Here is a 17,300-nt window from a genome sequence, read left to right on the forward strand (position 1 = left end):
AACCCCAAGGTCGTCCTGCCAGTAAGTAGGAACCCTGTCCTCCCTTGCGCCGGGGGGGCCAGACTCAGTCTCTTTTGGGAGGAATGGAGAGACAGAGGTGCAGATCAGTGGATGATTCATGCTCCAGCTAGGCTACCGCCTTCCGTCTCGCCCAACCTCCTCCTCTCTCCACTCTCCCATTTCCTTGACAGCATACTCAAGAGGCTCAGTCAAGCTTTTCGGCCTTAGAGACAGAAGTCCAGTCTCTCTTAAGGAAAACAGTCATCAAGAAGTACAGGACGTGTCAACCCAGGATTCTACAACCGCTGTTTGTAGTCCCAAGTCATCAGGGTTGGAGGCCAGTTCTCCACGTAAGCCTTCTCAGTCTGTACTTAGTGAAAACCAAGTTTTCCATGGAAACGAACCGCCTCCGTTCTTCAGGCTCTAACTCGGGGGATTGGATGGTGACCTCGACACATGAAGATGCCTACTTTCACATTCCAGTACATCAAGACTCCAGGAGGTATCTTCGGTTGTTTTTCAAGGACAAAGTTTTCCAGTTCCGGGCTCTCTGCTTTGGCCTATCGACAGCCCTGCAGGTATTCATTCAGGTTCTCGCCCCGATAGGTCATTGGCTCCACCTGGAGGGAGTTCGGATCTCCTTGTTCCTCGATGACTGGCTTACCCATTCATCATCAAGGGACCGCTGCATGGAGGACCTTCACAGAACCCTAAGGTTAGCTCGAACCTTAGGGATTCTGGTAAACACGGAAAAGTCGAGCTTAATTCCTTCGCAGAGGGTTCTTTATTTGGGGATGACTCTGGACAGTAGCTTTTCGGGCTTTTCTGTCCCCCAAAAGGGTTTCCTCCTGCCTTCTTACGGTGGAGAAGTTTCTCCTCCTGGACAGTTGTTCCTCCCGTCAGTGGATGGCTCTCCTGGGAACTCTGTCGTCAGTGGAGCAATTCATCAAGTTAGGTCGTCTACACATGAGACCCTTGCAGTTTTTCCTGAAGAGTTCTTGGGACAGAAGAACTCAACTGGACTTCACGATCTTCAACATTCCCCCCGACGTCAAGAGACATCTTCTTTGGTGGAAATCGCCGGAAAGACTTTTGGAGGGTCTAGATCTCCTCCCAAGACAACCATCTCTGCAGATGTTCTCAGATGCATCCAATGTTGGCTGGGGAGCACATCTAGGCAACTTCAGGATGTCAGGGGTTTGGTCGGCTGAATAGAAGAAGCTCCACATCAGTGCCAAGGAACTGTTGGCCATTCACCTTGTTCTCCAGGATTTTTCGGAAAGAGGGAGGTGCCCATTCCTTCTCCCTGTTCGAGACTGCGAGGGACCTTCTTCTGCGGGCGGACAGCAACAGGGTGGCTCTGTTCCCTCGGTTTGTGCAAGGAAAACTGAACGTTCTTGCGGACCAACTCAGCCGTCGGAACCAGATTCTTCCTACGGAGTGGACCCTGCACCCACAAGTATGCCCAGATCTGTGGAAATTGTGCGACACTCCCATGATAGACCTCTTCGCTACCTCCAAGAACCATCGTCTCCCAGTGTTCTGCTCGCCAATTCCAGACCCTCTGACTCACTTGGTGGACGCCATGATCCTAGACTGGACGAACCTGTTTGCTTATGCCTTTCCTCCCTTCAGGCTCATCAGGCAAGTGATAAACAAAATGAAATTCCATCAGAACGTCGAACTAATCCTTATTGCCCCGTTCTGGCCAAGGAAGGAGTGGTTCCTGGAACTGCTATATCTCCTGATAGACTTCCCAAGGCTTCTAACTCAAAGGAAGTCTCTTCTCAGACAACCCCACCTAATGAAGTTCCACCAGGGATTGTCCACTTGCTCTGACAGGCTTCAGACTGTCAGGAAGCTCATCAGAGCAGAGGTTTTTCAAGCAAGGCTGCAGAGGCTATTGCGAGGTGCAGAAGGGACTCTCTAGCAAATTATACCAATCCAAGTGGACAGTCTTCAGGAATTGGTGTAGAAAAAAATAGCATCTCCTCTTCTTCGACGCCTGTAACTCAACTTGTTGATTTTTTTCATTTACTTAAGAGATTCAAGAAAGTTGATGCCATCAACCATCAAAGGTTACAGAGCCATGCTATCCTCCGTCTTCTCCCATAGAGGGTTAGACCTGTCTTAGACCTGTCGAATAACCGAGACTTGTGAGATCTCCTCAAGTCTTTAGACACAGCTAAGACTCCAAAACCTTCCCTTGCCTGGAATCTGGATGTAGTTGTGAGATGATTGATGTCTCCAAGGTACGAACCTTTAGAAGAACTTTCTCTTAGAGACCTACCTAAGAAATTCCTTTTCTGGTTACCTTAGCAACGGCAAAGATAGTTAGTGAAATACATGCCATTGACAAGAAAGTGGGTTTTTCACAAGGTAATGGTGTTTGTTCTTTCACCTTGAATTTTTTGGCCAAGAATGAGTCTCCTTCCAATCCTTGGCCTCAATCCTTTACTGTTCAAAACCTCTCAAGTGGCTGGCCCTCAAGAATTAGGCTTTTTTTTGTTCCCTGTTAGAGCTATCAAGGCTTACTTTAGCCAGAACTGCCAACATCAGAGGAGATTCCTCTAACCTCTGGTGTTCAGTGAAAGACCCAACCAGACCTTTATCCAAAAATGCCCTTGCTTTCTTGGGTCAAGGAACTCATTCTAGAGGCGCACAGACACATCAATGAAGAGGACGACGCCTAGTCAAGTCTCACATTCATGAAGTGCGTTCAATAACAACTTCAGTGGCTTTCCGTCATAATAAGTCACTTTCGCAGATCACACAGAGCACCTTCTGGAGATCGAAATCAGCGTTTGTGTCTCACTACCTTAGGGAGGTCGAAGTTGCGTACCAGGACCTGTTTGTGTTAGGTCCCGTATCTGTAGCTGGCTTGGTTTTAGGGGGAACACACTAGGGGGATAGGTTCTTTATCTTACCTTCTCCTTGTGATTTTATGGTTGCTGAGTTGAAGGGAAGCTGGGGGTGTTCACTTCACCTGGAGTACCCTCCAATCTAGTTTTAGCTATAGAGGGTATAGAAAAGGGGGATGTTTTGTTTTTAACTAGTTTTAGGTTAGGCGGTGAGGCCTGTTTTCAGTCTGGTTGCTTTCCAGTTGCTCAGGGCAAGAGCAAAGGAAAGTCACCCCTTGTCTTAGTCAGCGGTGTACTTCCCTGACTACTAGGGGTGTTATGGAGCAGAGTAGCTAGCAGTGCTTACGCCCAATGCCTCTGCAGGTAGCGGAGCTTCAACCAGCAGCAGCACCTCCCTGCAAAAGCCCATCTACCAGGTAAGGAGACACCTACCTTTTATTGGTAGGGATCCATATGATGCCCATGTTTAGGGTTTGTCCCTTTTTTTTTATGATGTATTCTTTCGATAACTGATACCTCATCCCCTGCCCTTCCACCTTAAATGTGGAATCAGCTTTTACAGTGTTTTGGTAAGGTATTATAATGAAAATTACATTTTTATGATAAAATGAAGTTTCATTATACTTACCAAAACACTGTAACTTAAAGGCCGCCTCCTCCCTGCAGGGGGAGGCGTTATCTCAGGCTATCACTTATTATGTATGCCGAGCTTGAAACTGGAGCTGTTTACTGGGCTAGTCTCCTTCCACTCCCCCCCACTGACATCCGGTGAGGTTGGGTCTCCCGCCAATTATATCAGCGTTCCAAACAAAATTTGAAAAAATATATCTCGGAAGTGTCGAAATTTAAGAGATTAAAGCTTTTACAGTGGTTTGGTAAGTGTAATGAAACTTCATTTTATCATAAAAATGTCATTTTATTGTCTGTCAGACATATTTCTTCTTTAACTTCTCCCTATAGAACCATATGTCCTCATAGATCACAAACACAAACCTGAATGAAGTGGCTACTTTTACAGTTCTTATGAAAGTTGCAAAGTAAGGAATGGTCTTCTTCACCCTGAAAGTGTAAGGACTTGAAGGCTGAAGTGTTCCAGGTATCTCAAGGTAAACTCAAATCCACAAAGCTTGTAGGATTCTTTCAGTTGTTTACAGTGGCAGATTATTTGAAGTGCCAGTCAGAATTTGAGGGTGATGTATCCCTGGTGCATGGATGCGTTTTTAATAAGACAATTAGCTGTGGATAGTGGATTCATGGCTAGTATACTTTGTGGCACTATGTAGACTACCTTGCCTTGTATGAAGCTTCCAGATGTATTGGTATTGAAGGTAAAATAATGTATCTTCAAATTTCCAGATAACTGTACACTACTACAAGGATTTTATAGTAATAAATAAACAGTTGATTAAGATGATCAATCAGATGAAAATAACAACCGAAAATCTTCTGGATAACTTCCTCTTCCCAAGAGTGTTTGGCATTACCAAAAGTAAAAGTCTTTGTAGTTACTTTAATATAGATATGTAAACAGTTCTGAAACAGTGTCTCTCATTAATAAATATAGCTTTCTTGAAGGACTTTCTCCCTTCCTGTGTGAGTGATACACCTCTGCGGTAAGCATATGAGAGCTGAAAAATAACATCTGCTAGTTCTAGATGTCTTAAATTATGGTTGACCATTAAAAGTGTTGTAACAGAGGAGTGACCAATCTAGTAACATTTTCAGAGTGGCAAAAATATACTATGAGGATAGCTAACAGGGAAACATCCTTACCTAACCTAAGGCAAGCAGTTTGGGCTTTGCCACTCCCTTGTACCCCCATAAACATCTTAGGGCAGAGCATCCTACCTGATGTTTGGGAGGGCTCTCCTAAAATCTTGCCTACACCTATTTAGGATATTGCCTCCCTGAAGTTAGGGAGTTTGGTTTGGTCACTCTTAAGGACATGTTTGGAATTGTTCTCCTATTAGTTTTTGCTTTAACTAAGAGGTTTGACCTCTTTCCTGCCTTGTTTGCTTCAGGGTCTCACTACAGAAGACAGGCTCTGCAAGTTCTTCAGTTCAGATGGCCTTTCTTTGAATGTCTGCAACCCAATTACAGATCGGGAAACCTTTTTTGGATCTGTAGTGTGGATGTTGAATGCTGATCCTCCTTAGTGCAATAATCTGCGATTACCCTCTGTGGCTTGAACAGTGGATGTCATGCTTCAGGCTTGGTCTGGTCAGGACACTTACTCTTTTGACCATTGAGCTGCTAAGGCAGATGCTGGTGAGGTTGTGGGCCTCATCAGACATCAGTTGGTATCATATGCTTTATGAACCTGTATTTCTTCAGTGAGTTAAGTTTTTCAGGCATTGTGGTCACAGTCACCATGACTACTTTGCAACTAAGGTTCTCGTTCCCTTGACCACTGAGTTATCTAAAGAGGTCATCGTCTTGGAGTTATGAATAATCTCACTTTTGGGATTAAAATTCTCATGTTGCTTATCTCCAGTCCGTTTTTCATTTTGATCTCGTGTAAATGAATGATAGATGTCTTTCTGATTTCCTAATTCAGTAATCAGTTCCTGGAGTTCCAGTGTATGTCCAGTTCTGGGTTGACCTTGACTGCACCGCTCACCAGTTGACCTAATAGTGGATGTGCCACTTTTCTCTGACTTTTTAGGCCATGTTATTTATCACCTTGGGCTTCTTTTAATGCTGTACTCTCTCTGACAATGAGAAAGATTCTCCTGTTTGCTGTCCTTTCACTGCTCTTCCCAGGTTAGGAGGTACACCCTTTATAACATCTATGAGTTCTATGAGTCCGTCTTTGATGGATGGCTTCCTTTCATGCTTCTACTCCTTGAATGTTCAGTCTTACAAATCTTGGATTTCATTCTTTGGTAGAGAATGTTTTGTCTTTGCTATGAAATTTATATAGCGTGTCACTGATTTACGGCGGGTTCAATCCTATGGTGCTTTCTCAGCGCCGTTAACAGCATTTCACAGCACCCTAACTTGAACACATAAGCGCTGTTTTCAGCTCTAACGGCAAGAATAGGCATCAAGTTAATGGTGCATACTGTTCTGTAACTTGATGCAACATCAAGTTATGGCGCCAAATGCTGAAATGGATCCCCACTGTGAGTCGAGGACCTACATGTGCTCAGACATCCTTAGGAGACCTTGCCTCACTCAGGATTAGGACTCTGGCTGTCCATCTTTTGATTTTCTTCCAATGCAGACCCCCTGCAAGTCTTTAAGCCTTTTGGGCCTGCCCTTACCAACTCCCAGTCTTTATCCTTTTAATGGACATCTGACAGCACCATCTTCCTACTTGAAGTCATCTGTTTCTTCTTCCTTCTCAAGTAGCAGTGCATTTGTGTTGACAAATTTGTTTTTACAATAAAAGTTTTTAATACTTTCACCATTAACTCTAGTGCCTTCCTTCCATCTTCACATATATGGAGATTGGTCTTCAAGAGGAGCCTTGTTAAAGTACTCCAAGTAAAGGGGAGTTGGCTGAGTATGTGCAGTGTAAATGTTCTTTTTGGATGTTTTGCCTCCAGCACCTAGATGCATCCTGTACAGTTAAAAGGCTGTTTTATGATGAAAGGGTTTGTATAACAACTTGTTTTGTTGTAAAAATATAGCATTTAGTATGCTGCCACAATTGTTTAATTATACTTTTTTTTTGTGTAGGAGTATATGCTAAGGAATTTCTTGGTAAACGGTTGCAGTTTGGACCCCTACAAGCTGAAAAAATTCTTGCAGGCAGCCGACAAGTAACTGTGGAAGAGGAGATTCAGGAGAGGTATGAAAGTTAGGTTGGGTGGACAAAACAAAAAAAAAAAAAGTTTAATGAAAGACTACCATATATATTCAGTACTCTGACAATGGGGAAGTTTTCAAGACCTTTTCATTTCATAAGACATGACCATCATATAAATTGGCCATTTTGTGATTACTGCTAATGTTTCTTGCATGATGCATTGTTGACTATACTACAGGTGTTCAGCCAATTCCCTCAACCATATTACTTAGTGCATTGTGCTTTTCATTAACTTTCACTGTTTGGTAGCTACCATATAGCAGCACACTTCAGAAGAGGAACAATAAAGAACATTTAAAAATTTTCTGAATTTTGTTTGTTTACAAGGAGAAGCATTTGTTTGTGACTGTTCCTAATAAGTCAAATTAATTTTATTTTTAGGTTTGGAATTGTTTTTAAGATTACACAGGAAGAAGGTGATTATCTTCTTTTGGATACACAGCAAGAAGAACGCAGCAACTGGATGATATTTGTGCGTCCAGCAGAAAAGAAATCTGAGCAGAACTTAGTTGCTTTTCAGTATAAAGGGGAAATATATTTTGCTACAATAAAGGTGAGTGATCTCATTGTTTATATTTACAATCTAAACACTGCAGGAGTAATGCATTTGTTGCATCAAATAAACCTTTTTTTATTCTAGATATTAATGGTTATTCTTGTATTAACCTTTGATAAGTAGACCCTGGAAGATAGGCAGAAAGAGCTCTGGACAGAGAAGCAAGGAAAGAATTAGTTGTACATCTAACCCCCTTAAAAGGAAATATGTAGTGAAAATGTTTACTATGATGATGATTTGCTTAAATGAAGTTATCCACATGGACTGATATCTGATTGATAGAGAATGTATATTGCAGCTTGTCTTAGTTGGTTAAATTGAAATTAGTTTCCTTAACAGAAGTAAAACATCACATGACTGACCACTTTTACAACCTTTCAAATCTCGATTTTAAGCCCTACCTGTGGAAAAAACCAAGTAAATTGTAGGATTACAGATTTGGTGATACACCATAATGCATTTAGAATATATGTATAGACTAGTTCGTATAATGAGTTATTAGGTTTAGAAGCAAAATGTGTTTTCTGCAATTACTTAACAATATGTATTGAATTCTGATATCTGTAAATAATTGATCCATTTGTTTTAATGACTTTTGTAGTGTGATATTATGTATTTCCAGGAAATACCACCACAATGTGAACTTAAAGTATGGTTTTCAAAGGACTATGCTGAGAGGATGGGAACAAGAATCCTAGCTGGTAAGTGCATTTGATGTCTGTTGTATTTTTTAAGGTCTGGAGAATAAGTAATTTATCTTTATTATTGTTCAATTGGAATTTTCAAGACAGTTGAAACATTTCTGTTAAAAATCTGTATTTGCCTGTTTAAGATTCACTTAACCTTTTGAGGATTTGAAGGGGGTGGGGTGGGTGGGGGTGTCAGAAACTGACTGGGCCAGAACACATCCTTCACTGACTGGGCTAAATGCGTCACAGTAAATTTTTTTTATCACGTTATAACCGTATACTTCATGTTACTTTAATGAACTTGGTGTTATTTTAAAGCAGAAAAGCTGATCTTGATCATGATATGCATGAAAATGGTAAAAAATAAACAACTAACATCATGAGTAAAAGTTAGCCATAATGAAAAGATTTTTTCTTTTTTAAAAAAAGTTGTGATAACTTGGAGAAAACAGATATCCAGTTTTTATTTATACAGTGTACAAGTATGATGAATTGCCTTACCAGTGATGTGAAATTCATCACAGATTGGATTCATGTATGATACAGTACCATAAAGCACATTCAAATAAATATGAAATATTCTTGAGTGGAGTAAGTTTGCTGAGCCGAATAGTGGTTTATGCCACTATTTTTAAAAATTTGCCATAAATCAGAATTTACATACTGGTCTCCATGACAACAATAAGCCGTATTCAGATTTTGTTGTGATAACTTTTTTATTATTTATGACAAATTTATCAAAAACGTCGAGAAAGAACATGTATAACTCACTAAAATTAGCGTATTTTTACAAGCGTCTCGGAAAACAGGCCCAGCATAGGGTTTGAAATAAAAATCACTTTCAGCTTCCAGTGGCCGATGCAAAAGATTTTTGAGAAGTTCTATTTTTTTTTTAATGCCAAGAGCATTTGCATAGACATTCCTCTACTTATGAACTTTCAGAGATATGAACATCCGTGCTCGTAGATTCAGTTTTTGATCAGGGCCCTCCAGGCCGCGACCAGCAAGTGCAAATTTTGGTATGAGGGCCTGCCTCGACTTAGTTACAATTTCTGCCTGCACCAATGCTGAACAGCACTGTAGCTGATGCCACTAGGCATCCCAGATTCTTTGTACCTATGCTAGTGCTGAGACTTCTTCTCCTGTGCAGCGATTCATTCGTCTGATTTTATTGTTAAATATTTACCGCATCCGGTATCTATCATGGCTATGGCAAGCACAAGGCCAGTGATGAAAGTGGTAGTGTTAAAAAGTGGCAGGCCATCTTAGTGGAAACTGGAGTGGCAGTAATAAAGAAGTTAGAAGGGTGAAAAAATGGTTGACATAATGTGCCATTATCATATGAATCGCTTGATGATATATTGGCACAGTTTTGAAGAACAAAGACAGAATTATGAAACACCTGAAAAGTGCTTTGCCAATGCAGTCAACAATTATAAGTCAGAGAAGGGGGAGGGTGGTAGAAGAAATGGAAGAATTTTTTGCAGTATCTTGATGGAACACCAGAGACAAAGATGTGTACCACTTAGCCATTCAAGAAAAGGCTAAAAGCCTTTTCAATGACTTGAAGGCTAAGGCTGGCGAAAGTGCTAAAGATGAAGCATTTGCTGCAAGTCATGTATGGTTTCAACACTTCAAAAAACGAGCCGTAAGCAGTGAGTCGGCAAGCACCAACAAAGCCGCAGCTGAAAAATTTCCTGAGATGTCAAGGAAATAACTGTTGAGAAAGGTTATACCCCTCAGCAAATTTTTAATACAGATGAGACAGGCCTTTTCTGGGAAAGAAATGCCAGAAAAAATGTACATCAGCCATGAAGAGAAGATGATGCCAGGATTTAAAGCGGCAAAGGATAGGCTAATGTTACTGCTGGGTGGCAGTTGGTTGGGAGACATAGAGCTAAAACCTCTCCTCGTCTGTTGTGCAGGAAATCCATGGGCACTGAAAAATATCACAAAAAGTTTTCTGCCCATAATCTGGATGTCCAATAAGAAAGCTTGGGTGACTATTGCTGTATTTGAGGACTGGTTTTTCATCATTTTATCCCCGAAGTCAAGCTGTGGTACAGAGAGAATAACATTCCTTTCAAGACTCTTAATTTTGGATAATGCCCCTGGTCACCCACTGCACTTAGATGATTCCATCTGGATATTCAAGTTGTTTATTTACCCCTGTAACACAACTTCATCATTCAGCCAATGGATCAGGAGTTTATTTACCCCCTAACACAGCTTCATCATTCAACCAGTGGATCAGGGTGTAATAGCAAATTTCAAAAAACTACTACACTCGCCATACGTATAGGCAAGCATTAAAGGATATTAAGTAAATGACGCAGATGTGACCTTACGTGACTTCCGGAAGGGTTACAACATTTACAATTATGTAAAGAACATTGATGCTGCATGGCGTGAAGTAAGTGACATCAACATGAATGGAGTATGGAAGGCCTTATGCCCACTGTTTGTAAATGACTTCAGAGGGTTTAATCAAGAAGAGGAGGAAAAGGGCTTAATCCTTAACAGTCCCGTTGACATCAGTGAAAAGTTCAAGCTTGACATAGGGGAAGAGGACTTTCAAGAGCTGTTTGACACTCATTCAGAGGAGTTGACGAATGGGGATTTGATGGACTGGAAGAAATACAAAAAACAGAAGAACATGAAAAAGAAGAAGAAGAACTTGTTCCCTTAAAGAAGTTTGAAACAAAATTGATGGCCGAGAGATTTTCTCTTCTAGAAAAAGTATTGATTATTTTTGAGAATCAGGACCCCAGTGTTGAGAGATTCTCAAAAGTAGCATCAACAGTCAGTGATGCTTTCCATTGTTATCGTATCATATACGGTGAAAAGAAAAGAAAAACAATGCAAACCATACCAGGTATTGCCTTAAACCGGGTGTTGTTCTAACCCAAGAGCCTCCACCTCCGATGACTCTTAGCATAATGAAGAGGAAAGTGATAAAGAAATCCTTCCTGAAGAAATCCTTCCTGAAGAAATTAAAGAAAACAAAGAAAAAGATGCTGATGAACTGCCACCCCTGTATTAATTCCACACTGCCCTCCCCCTCTCATCATCCATCATGACAAGCGTACGACACAGTTTCAAAGGTAAGAAAACTGTGCATGTACTTTACTGTATTATATATGATCATAATTTGTTTAGTGTTAGGTTTTATATATCATTTGTATTAATAAAATGCTCTATAAAATACAGTAACAGTACTGTCCTAGTTTTAGGTTTTAGTATGAAAAAACATAAATAGTACTGTACGTATTGACTTTGCGTATACCAAATTGAACTTATGAACAAAATAAATGTACGAACAGCCGTTTGGAATGTTAACTCTTTCATAAGTAGAGGAGTGTCTCGTTTTCCATTGATGTCCTTGTTTTTTAAAGTTGGCAGACCTTAAAGTTTGCCTGGTCATGGGTTTGTTAATGCATATATTGGCTGGCCTGTAAGTGTCAATGCTGCTGGTGATGGGTTGGTATACAAACTATCCTGGTCATGGTTCTTGCAGAGTTCATTGGGTAAATCCAACTATAATTATTTGGTTGAGAAAGAAAACTGAAATTTTTAAACAGTATAGAAATTTATTTTTTTAGCAACATCCTGTAGATAGGAGTTGGGCCAAGCATTAAGAGGATGTATCTTGAACATACTGTACTTAATGTCCAGACTCCATGATGACAACTTCAACAAATCCTTTGCTGAGAGAATGCAACATGTGATTCAGTGAGAATCCTCTCGCATTTTAAGAGATACTCTATTAGCCAACTGCATGTTCCCTGTACTGTATATTGTCAGGACTTAAGGTTTACTACAGAAGGGCTGAAAATTGAATATCATGGGTACTATCCTCTCTTCACTTGTCAGAGGATGAAGAAACCTATGTAAAATGCTCTAAAAATGATTTATTAGGCTTGATGAGGGCACTGCACGCACAGTAAGAATTTTTCATATGTTTTTTACCGTGTATTCTGTATTTTCAGAGGAAGGTGTTTCATGGCAGTTTCGCACTCGTCAGAGATTTAGTTGTCGAGGATGTAAGGTTGTATTTAGTAGTGCTGCCAGCCTTTCAAATCACCGTTGCTCAAAAGCGCATCAGAGTTCAAAAGGGGAAACACTTACAAGTGTTCGTGGGAGACAAGGTAAGAAAAGTATTAGTAGAGGTGGTGGAAGTCAACTTGGATTAGCACCATCAACCTCAGGTAAGAAAACACCACCCAAGAGTGAAATTCCACAGCATAGAGAGGAAAAGGTGAGGACTTCTGTAAAGCAAGAGCTTGGTTCACCTGCATCATCCACAGAGTCAGAAGATCCTGAGCCTTTTCCTGTTGCAACTCCAGAACGACGAAGTCCTCGATCTAGTCCCCGTGGCCGAGGAAGTGTATATTCATGTTCAGTTTGTCAGAAGGTATTTCTTAGCCCAGGAAAGCTAAAGCAACATTCATATTCACATACTGGAGAGAGACCTTTTTCATGCACTTTTTGTCATAAAGCATTTTCATCAAGGTTTAAACTTGTACGTCATCAGCTTATTCATACAACTGAACGACAACACCAGTGTCCCCTTTGTAATCGTAGTTTTCATCGCAAAGATCATTTGAAGAATCATATTCAGATTCATGATCCCAATAAGCAGTTTAAGTGTGAGAGACCTGATTGTGGGAAAGAATATAATTCTTATATGTCATATAGAAAACACTGCGCTGTTCATGCTGCAGAAGAAGGGGATTTGCAGTGTAAAATTTGCCAGAAAATGTTTGAAACAAAGTCAGACCTAATTTATTCTTTGACGGTTCATGTTGATTCTAAGATTTAAGAGTGACGAGAAGAAATTTTAGATCACTTCACAGACTAATTATTGGTACAAAAAGATGTGAAACGACATCTTGTGGTCCACACGGGAAAAAGAGACTTCAGTTGTACAAAATGCCCCCAAAAGTTTGGAAGAAAGGATCACTTAGTTAGACATATGAAAAAAAGCCATGGCATGTCAGATGTTAGTCGTTTAGAGGGATTAGATGTCAGTACGCCAGGTACATCATCAGCAACCCAAGCAATGTCTCCCACTGCTAGTGTAGCCTCATCTCCACCTCCTGCATCTGGGAGTCAGTCCATACCAATGGTGCTTCTTCCAGAGCCAGTGGCAGGACCATCTGGACTCTCTGGAACATCCAGTCTGCCAAGCACTTCAGGTCTTTTAAATCCTTCAGGTGACACTCAGTTTGTATCACCTTCATTCCAGCCAGACTTTAGGATATTTGAAGAGAGTATCAAAGAGGAGCCAGAACTTCAGCCAAGTATGGAAGAAATAGATCCGGGAGGTGATGATTTAAGTAAAATTTTGGGCATGTATTTACCATCTGGTTCCATGAATATTGCTGGTTCATCATTATTAGAGCCTGCATCTCAGCGGACAGAAGAGGAGTCCCATAGAGTTCTTTTAGAATCAACACTTTTACGTCTCCCACAGGAGGAAAAGGGCCCTTCAGTGCTTGAACCAGGAACCATATTTACCAGAGAGCCAATGGTGACACACTCCATCCTCGGTGGTATCCAGAGTGAAGGTTTTGGACAAGGAGGAATGATGCCGTCTACTATCTTAACGGAAGATTCACCAGGCGTTTCCGGCAGTTCAGTTCACCATTCCTCTGGGTCCATAGCACAGCTCTCAACTGAAGAGGAGATCCCTGCTGTCAGAACCACCACAACACCAACCACTAGTGCCGCAGTTACCACAACTGCTTCGCTTCTTCCTACACTTCCAGGATTTGACCAAGCATTCCCTTAAGGGGACTGAGTGAAATCTGTGATACAAGCTGAACTAATGTTGTCTTGTGCAGGGAAGAAATAGTGAACAGGGAAGTAGTTTTAACTTAAAACAGGCAGGGTTCTTTTTTATTTAAGATGTGTAACATGTAAACAATGTAAATGTGAAAATGGTATGTTTACTAAAAAGTATGGCATGGGAATTCATTTAATGAAAAGAAAAGTGGTGATTCCCTCATGTTTTATAGTGATGAATTGTTATTTTTTCTTTTAATGTAGTGCCAGATTAGTTATAAGCGTCTGCTGCAATATTCAATCATTACTCCATAGTCTGTGTGTACCTGGTATATTCTGTGGAGAATGAGTCATATTGTTAGGCATTGGTATTGTCAGAAAAATGTAAGTTGAAAGTAACTTCTGAGTTTTTTACACTTACTTTTAAAAACGAATTCAAACAAAACTTCATAGAGCTTTATGCGCTTCTCACCAACCATGTATCAGATGGACCAAAGTACCTGGATGGCAAAATCCCCTCTATGCTATTGTATTGCAGTAGTCATTATTTGTGTAGTTCCTGTAGTTATAGCTTTTCCTCTATCTTTTGATTTCTTTTACATTTGTAGAGGATTTGTAGAGGTATTGTTAAGATTGGATTATATTCATTTTTAAGTTTCTTCTACCTCTGTTAGATTTAAGGAAGATGTAAGCGAACTGGAGTACAAAGTTGATGGATTGGTTAGTAAGGTAGCTTCATGGGTGTCTACATGGAATTTGGGTAGGCTTATATTTTTATTTCTGCACTATTTAATTTTATTTATTTAAAAATTACGATTATCCAAGGCATAAGAGATAGGACTTGTTTTGTTCTTTTCCCTTAAAAGCGAAATTCACATTCAAAATATTTTCAAACCCTGTGTATACATATCTGTAAAGTATGTGTGTGTGTGCAAGATAAGACTTTTGTTTGCATGTGCTTTGTATGTGTGCATGAAGTTGAAGGAGTTTGTGAAAATGGTTATGGATGTACAGTATAAGTGATTTACTTACAAGGAAATTTGAAAAAGGAATGTTGAAATATTTGGTCCCCAGTGATCTTTGCAGAACTCTGCAATAAGATCTCCCTGGAAGGGCTGTAGAAAAGTCTTTACACTTGGGGCTGTAGGAAAGTCCTTACACTTTGTATGTGTGATATGTATCTAAGTTTGTGTAATGTACTCTTGTATCGGGACCCAAAGTCATCATCGCTCTTAGGGAAACCAGTGCATCATGTGCAAAAAAGTAGTATTTTTCACTTGCCTTTTGGGACGTACATAGGTTACATTCTCTTACATTTCAGATACATCCAATACTTACACCTTTCATCAATGATGGAATTATTCATGGAATGTAAGGTTGTCATATCCCATAAGCTAAAGCATGGAAGTAGTGGACTGTATTAAGTTACTTTCTCATGTAGGGCTTATAAGTTTAGCAAAGCGGCTTTTGAACTTTTAGAAACTGTGCACATAGATGTAGTCCAAATATTCTATATTCTTTTTTGGTTTCCTGTTTTTCTCCATTTTACCTCCTTACTCACTTTTTACTCTTCCTTGACAATGACAAGGGTCATGGGTCATTAAGTGATAATATTGCTGTGATGTAAATATAATGGACAGTTTTCAAAGATTGAATGAAAACGGTTGGCTGAGAATAATGTATGATCTTTAGGAATTGACAATACATACAAGATGCCAAGGGCATTACATTATAATTTAATTAGGTAATATTCCATTGGTTTTATATAAAGGTCAATTACTCCATTCATCTATGGTAAACTTGGGAATTTTAGATTCAGTTAGTGTTGAAGGTCTCAGATTTGTACTTCAAAATGTTAACAAAATCTACAGACAGACAGTGAACCACTCATGGCTAAACTGTGATTGGGAATCTATGTTGAGTGATGTGCTAACTGTATGGTCATTGGATCAAAAAATTTTTTTATTCTTAATTACAGCTAACAAGAAATTGCAGTTGTAATTCTTCAGTTCTGGAACTCCTTCCTCTTTGGGTAATGGAGAATGTCACAGCTTACACATTTTATAAGGAACCCATTGTGCCAGGAGTAAGTTATGAACCTGGTTAAACCTTATAGTATGATGACTAATGCACAACTTTGTGTATAAAATTCATTGTCATATGTGCAGTTTTAATTCAGAGAGCAAAAATCAAAAAGATGTCTTTCTAGCAGGACAGGCCCAAGTGGTAATAAGTCATGCCAAGGAGCTGAATCTCTTGATGGTTTATTATCATCACCTTATGGTAACTACAACCTGGGAAAAGTGGCTAAATAGTCACCTCAGCAGTGCACGAATCTCACTTAATCAAACTCAAGTGGTTCCATCACAACCTTTTTTGTAGGCAAAATTTGTCCATTAGGCGAGTACTGTACAATCTCCGCAAGTGGGATGTAGTTTAGATTTCATGTGTCTCAAGAGTAAAAAAAAAATGGTTACAGTATTAGGAATGATCTACAGGAACAGAAAACCAATTTAAGAATTACTACAGTGACTTGCGTCCATATACTGTATTTGCATACTGTATGTTGTTGTGAAACAGTGACTTCACTGAAATCAAATGTTCTCAGTAACAAGTAACTTTGATGGAAGATGAAAAACTATTGACACTAACAAAGGCCTTCCAGTGAATTGTAAACATAATTATTCTAGCATGGCTAGTGAAAGATGCAAATTAGTAAATGAAACTTGAATGACCACAGGAACAGCTCAGAGTTAGCTAGTGTTTACTTTCTAGTAGTCTGGTCACATGTGTTCTAGATGAGAGAGAGAGAGAGAGAGAGAGAGAGAGAGAGAGAGAGAGAGAGAGAGAGAGAGAGAGAGAGAGAGAGAGAGAGAGAGAGAGAGAGAGAGAGAGAGAGAGAGTCTCTGTTACTGTTATTTCTAGGTATTTCTGGAGTGAAAGCCAGTTACACTTAAATTTCTCATGAAAATAGATTATTTCATAGAGTATCCTGAATTACCTTATCCGTAACAAATGTCAGATACAACGTGAAGAATGTTTTTGCTGGGTTTATAATTGCTCGTTTTTGGTGATTTGAAAGTTGTTGCATGAGACAGTTTACAAAGATATCTGTTGTTACTCTGCTTATGAAGTCTTACGAGACCTGTGGTGGTATGTGTGAGTATGTCATGGAAACTGAATGTATGAATTGTTTTTTATCAATTCTTGCCTCTGGGATTGTTATGAATTAGTGGCATGTCACAGTTTTGTTGTAAAGGCATGTTGTATCAGTATGCCCTTACTTCCACTGTGTGAACAAAGCAGTCATGTTGAAACAAGCAGTCATATTGAAACTATCTGCAAAGGTATGTTTCAAGAGTCAAGTCTACTCTTTATTCACAGGTTTAAAAAAAGGAAACCAATTACAATGTATAACAAAATCACTTTGTAAAAAATTACTATATGTATCTTTACAGATAGCCTTTATTAGTGTACAGTACTCTGCTAGTCTTATATTTGTTTATGGTGGTTGAATGGGCTTAGTGATATATTGCAAGTCTTTATGAGTGAAACTGGCATTGTACAATTTATAGTAGGATGTAAAGATGTAT

General features: G+C 39.7%; 1 pseudogene; it reads left to right on the top strand.

Annotated features, from left to right (window-relative positions):
- LOC136828103 (zinc finger protein PLAG1-like) overlaps window positions 1-15,903 on the top strand; it is a 31,750-nt pseudogene extending 15,847 nt beyond the window's left edge.
- Window positions 15,904-17,300: the final 1,397 nt, after the last annotated feature.

This window comes from Macrobrachium rosenbergii, chromosome 42 (assembly GCF_040412425.1).
Source record: "Macrobrachium rosenbergii isolate ZJJX-2024 chromosome 42, ASM4041242v1, whole genome shotgun sequence".
Taxonomy (NCBI): Eukaryota; Metazoa; Arthropoda; class Malacostraca; order Decapoda; family Palaemonidae; genus Macrobrachium; species Macrobrachium rosenbergii.